Raw genomic sequence first — 6,324 nt, 5'->3', positions numbered from 1 at the left:
CATATGTATAACACTGATAAAGTGTTATGTAAAGTACCCTGACGTACGATAACATAGTCGGTCTTAACACATCAGAAAGTGTTATCGTATGTTTTGATAACACATTTTCGGTGTTATTAAAAGCATTTTTTCTTGTAGTAATAATCAACAGCCACCAAGATATACAAGTTTCCATATGAGGGTGGAAAGGGGCCCATGAAATCAATCCCCCAAACATCAAACAGTTCAACTTCTAGTATATTGGTTAGGGGCATTTCATGTCTTTTTGAGATACTTCCAACCCTTTGGCAACGATCACAGCTAGCGGCATAAGCATGAGCATCCTTAAATAGAGAAGGCCAAAAGAACCCGGATTGTAAAACGCTGGCAGCGGTACGTGCTCCCCCAAAATGACCACCACAAGGCGATGGATGACAATGAAATAGAATACCCTCTACCTTATGTCACTACAAGAAAAAACAGTATTCATAACACTTAAAAACAGCTAGCCGGGACTATTGATAACGCTTCTGAAAATGCTAACATAGCCCCTATTATTAAAAGTCCAGTCTTTTCTATAACAGTATTTGAATGTTATGTTCGGTGTTATCTTAAACTATTCAATAACACATTTTTAGTTGCTATAATATTCAAATAATAACATTTAGATAGAGTTTTTGGTTATAAATTTGAAGTTTAATCTTATACTTTTTTCATAACACTTTTCAACTGTTACATTTGATTATTTTGATAACATTTTTAGTTTGTTATATTATATAAACCATAATGATTTTTTACGCTTATAATATGTTTTTAAATCATAACATATAGTAATAAAATTGTTACTTTAGTGTGGATAATATATTTTAAATTATTTTTTGATAAGTATACTTATATGGTTTTTTTTAATTAAAAGATTTTCATTATTGTATTTTGATAAACAAAATCAAAATTAATCATAAAATGTAATTCTCAATAGATTGATAAACCATAAGTATTACATTAAACAATAACTAATCCAAACCATGAATGTGTCTACTTCATGAGATCTTAGTTCTAACTTAAATTTGAAAGCTTAACATAATAAAGTTTTATAATCTTGAACATTTTTTACTTCAAACTATAGTTTGGATGATGCTATTGTTGTTGCTGCTGTTGCTGATGTTGTAGCTATTCTTCAGCTTGTTGTGCTTGATTGTGAACCCCAGATGGTGTACTAGTCCTTCGAGGGAACTTGTTCAAACTCTCTGAAAAATAAATAGAGAAAGATAAGCAGCAAATATAAAACTGCATGCTAACAAGAATGAAACTATTCTCATAAGAAATATAATTCAAGGTCAATAAGTCTTGGAACCCCTTGTAATCTGGTTTTGGTATCAATAAAGATTCATTCTAGTTATTCAACATACTAGTGTGCATCAGCAATACAAAGACCCTCGAACAGATTAATGGTGTATTCAAGAGACCACTGACACTCTTTAACCACAAAATATAACTCACCTTCAAGAAAATCTTTTACACTACCCACAACTTCATTTATTCATTTTTTTTTACCTTTTATTGGGTGCCTAACATCTAGCAGAATTTATCAAAAATTTGAGGCTTTCCAAGTCATCATCCTGTAATAGCATGAAGAATTTAGCCAAAATCAGCATCATTATGAAGTGATAAACCAGATATTTCTAGACAAGTTTAGATCTAGACAAGTTTAACAATAAATATACCTTAAACAAAGAAAGAAAAGAATTTAAATGTTATAAATTCTATAGATATAGGTGCATCTGTAATTAAACAAAGAAAACTTACAGTAAAAGTAGTTACAGTTCTTTTGGTGCACAGATCCAACCTCAAGTCCAAATTCTTTTCATGGCAAGATATGTAACTGAGCATGTGACGATTATAGACATGTTCAATCTAAAAGAATAATTAATTGGAGAAAAACACAAACCTCAGAACTTGATGATGAAAGTTAAATATCATCAACCTGTTTTCTTGTTACAAAATCTACCGTGATCAAGTATAGACTGCTCAACCTCGACTGAACTAAAGCAACAAAATAAAAGATTAATCAAATAACCTATATCAAAAGTTAACATTACAAAACAGTGGTAGATTTCCCTTTTTTTACTAGAATAAACATCATAGGTATGCAAACACTAAAGACTAAATCCCTCTGAAAGACTTCGATTGGCAGAGAGAATTAAAACTGGAAACAACATATTCCATCATAAAAAGATCTATTTAAACTATCGAGAATAGTCACATTCACACAAAACCAATATACATAAACTATGTTCCTCAAGCTATACAAAAGCTAAAAATATGCGTCCTCATATCTTACAGGTTGAAAAAATTACACTCAAACATCAGAATCCTGTCGTACCAAAAAGTAATTTTAGTGTCCACATCATTATGTCAACATCACATGTTTAATTTATCTCAATTTCTCCAAACATTTACTCATCAAAGTAATTTGAAGCCCTGAAAATAAAATAAGTACAAAATTAACAAACCTCTTGGTGCACGTGCACCTCCCTCCTTCAGTAAAGCAAATCTCTTCCATCTCAAAAAGGGCACCTGACATGAAAGGTGTTAAGCTACCAAGTGAGAAACAGATTCTGTAAAGTTTCCACCTTAACCTTTTGTCATTAGGTGACATAAAACTAAGTATATATTTCAAAATATCCGCTGATAAGGCATTGTATATGAAAAATTCTGAGATTAGATAAACTCACATTGATTGAATAAGCAGTTCCCAATGCAAAATTGATGAATAGGGCCCAAAACAATGGCCATGACCCAACAATCCATCCAAGGCCAAAACTCTGAAAAATAAAGTGATAGGTAGTCAGAATATTATAGGCTGCAAATACACAATAATAAGTTTACAATATTTTGCACAATACATTAATACGGAAAGCTAATTCCCATACCAGAACAGAAAAGGATGCGACAATTATGACACCAGTTTGAATTGAATATTTCCCTGATGCCAACGGAAGATATGGCTTGTTAACCTGTGATGAAATACGCCATAGATATCTAGAGTTAGAAAATCCTTGATGTATCCCATGTAACCATGTAGAATTGTAGATAGTCTCTCTAGAAGAAAAAAAAATATTAAGGCAAAGAACTAGGAACTGGTGTAGTGACCTTATGCTCAATTGTAAGAATAAAATATATGCATTTTCTTCATTCAAAATTAAGAGAATGTAAGACAGTAAGAGCTAAGAGCTACCTTGTCTATATCAATATCATACAACTGATTCAAACCAACAATGTAAATGTTCATAAAGAGGGCAGCTGCAACAGCCTGAATTGAAAAGATCAAATTCATAAGAACGAAATTCATGGTGTGAATTAAAAAAAAGCAGTTCAAAGTATTTTAAGCTTCACCTCCAACATCCCAGCAAAAAATAATGGTGAAAAGTCTGTAAACTTCTCGACTGCAAGTAGGGAAACTGAGACTATGCTCAATGCCTGCTTCCAGAAAAAATAGGATGAGTCTCCAAAAATTGATAGGAAACAATATTATCAATAAATTGAAGTTTAAATGAATGAGATTAATATAATGACTATTCTGAGATTGCCCCACTAAATTTAAATAACCTATCGTGCCTATGACTGTAGGTGGCCGAGAAAACCTATAGAAAGCATCCAAGGAATCTTTAACGGAGTTCAATACATTTTTTGGCTCCGATTCAACAGGTTGTCCATCAGCAGCATTAACCAGGAATCTTTTATTTGGTCTCTGGTAGGATATAGATGTTTCAATGCAATGCTTCAATGAACTAGGTTGTAACCCAGCACATCAATGTTTTTCTCTCACATTCCAAGCTATAAACCTTGATACATTGTATTCCGCATTTGAACCTGCATTCTCAAAAAAATAAAAAAAGACATAAAAAAAATCTCATAATTAGCATATTGGAAACTGTTAACTAATTATTCCCATGAACAGAACTTTTTTTTCAAAACCAAAGACAAACATATATCAAAAGCAAAACCTTTTGGAAAAAGTTCATGTTTTCAATCAAGGATAACAGAGGACCTGTTCTATTTGACCTGGTTATAGAAAATAACATCATTGAACTTATGTCCCAGCAATGGGTTATGTCAAAAATCTAATGATTCTAATCAAAGTTTTTAACCAACTGGAAAACCAGTTGATAAAGCACAAGCACAAATGCCAATGCCCTATAATCAGAGAGAGCAACAAAGCTTACAATAAAGCAAGTTTATACGACCCCTTTTACATTGCAGTGAGGTTGTCCATTAGTTACATTTCAGCATCAACCATTTTTCAACCCCTTTATTAAAGAATATATATGAATAGTAAACAGAGGAACTCATCCAATTTTATAACATTTTGGCTAAGTTAGATGTGTGAAGGGAGAAACTTAAGTGATTCGATAAAGGTCCTACAAGAAAAAGGGCCTAAGAAAAAAAGACAAATATGATTTATGTTATACAAGAAAAAGAAAACATAAAAGTGTGTGAAACGATTCAACCACTGAATTAGAACCAAAAATTAAAAAACAAGATAAACTAATAAGAGGGCCTTTCTAATCACATGAAACTAGAACCAAAAATTAGAGAGTTGCACTTAAAATTTACGAACAACAGGGATTTAAAAAGAAACAACACTACTTGTATTCACTTGTACTATTTATATAAAGAAAAAATACAAGGAGTAGAATTGGAATACAGAAAACGTACTTCCCGAACTCACAAAAACAGGAAAATAGTACCTGTTTTTATAAAAAATTTGAATTGGCTTGTGTGTATATATATATTTAATTAAAAAGGCAGCCAAGTGAAATGTTGGCATGGGTGAATCATAAATCCTAGTACCTGAAAAGTTAAATTTCTTGAGATTGCACCTTCTCCAGTTATTCCCACCTGTGAGTATACACTGAGCATTAGACTAACTAAACATACCAAAAAAGCAGGTTCCATCTACAGAAACTATGAAGTTATAAACTGAAAAGCCCAAATTTGTGCATTAACAAACTAAACTTAGTGTCCCTCAGCCTAGTCAAATGCACACAAATAGAAGAAAGGGTGAAAATAAGAATAGTACAACAAAAGACATAAGAGACCTAATATGAAATAACTCAAGCTTTTACTTTTTGACATTAAGAATATATATATATAAAAAAAAGAATACATAGTCACAAAGCTAATAAACGATTCTACCCAAAATCCACAAACAAAAATAATAGAAATATATCAGTCCAAAATAACCCCTTTTTTTCTTTCAAAATAGAGGTTAATCCCAAATGAAGTAGTGCATCAACAAAGAGAGAGAAGTGAGAAAAACAAACCTTTTGCCAGTATAGAAGGAGTGGAAAAGGAGCCCAGAAGCAAAGAATCCATTGGCATTTTACTTAAACCAGAAAACTTCCTCAGTTCATTTACACCCAAAAAGGAAAAGGATGGCGATGGCGATGATGATTCTAAGACTCCTTTGGTGAATCTGAGTTCTGGGTTTTTTCAAAGATTCAACTTTGGAACAGGTGGAGCGGAGTTATAAGAGTCACTAACTGGTTTCTCTCCTGAACGACTGAGCCTCTCTATGTGCAGACAGAGTTCACTGACCCCAATTTTGTTTGTTTATACTCGCTTTAAATATTCACTTCCATTATATTTTAATGTTTAATAAATAAATAAAACTAAATACAAGGGCTAAGATTGAACGACAGAAAATGAAACATTTGAAGTTTAATATTTTATTTTCTTTCGTTATAGTTCCGTGTACATCCAAAAAATTTAGTCTTTTTGGCATTTTGTTATCTCATTTTCATGAATATGGAAAAGGTGTAAATCACAACCAAACTAACAATGAAAGAAATAGAGTTACCAATCCTAATAACCCAATACCCAACATCAAATTATGTAGTAAACACTCTGAAATAACTATCCGAACAAACAGTTTCAAATTTTCAATCTCCCCCAAATATAAATAAAGTCCCAAAGCTTTCATTTTTAGCAATACAACAGAGCCAAATCCAGAAGAAACGAAAACCCAGCAAATCAAATGAAAGTACCTCATGGAAGTTGCAAACAGGAACTTTCTCAGTTGTTCTCTTGCCCGGAGAGCAATCAATATCAGCTGCTGTATTAATAATACATTACTAAAATACAGTAAAATATGATGAAAAAGAAAGTAATGGTATCGTACCTTAAAAAGACGTAAGCAGAGGAGAATACGAGTCGTGGTAAGTTGAAGAACTTCAGATAGTCGGCGTGATGTACAGCCTGCGACACAGCCGTTGTGTGCTCCGGAAGCTCGTACCGACGTCGTGAGGTAGAGATAGATGAGACGAGATGAGAGTGAGAGAG

The 6,324-nt window shown here is 32.6% G+C and overlaps 1 pseudogene; it reads right to left on the bottom strand.

Annotated features, from left to right (window-relative positions):
- Positions 1-1,948: 1,948 nt before the first annotated feature.
- On the bottom strand, positions 1,949-5,523 carry LOC133791805 (homogentisate phytyltransferase 1, chloroplastic-like; annotated as a pseudogene).
- Between the last annotated feature and the right edge of the window lie 801 nt (positions 5,524-6,324).

Source organism: Humulus lupulus, chromosome 7, assembly GCF_963169125.1.
Source record: "Humulus lupulus chromosome 7, drHumLupu1.1, whole genome shotgun sequence".
Classification (NCBI taxonomy): domain Eukaryota; kingdom Viridiplantae; phylum Streptophyta; class Magnoliopsida; order Rosales; family Cannabaceae; genus Humulus; species Humulus lupulus.
This window is presented reverse-complemented; position numbering and strand designations above follow the sequence as displayed.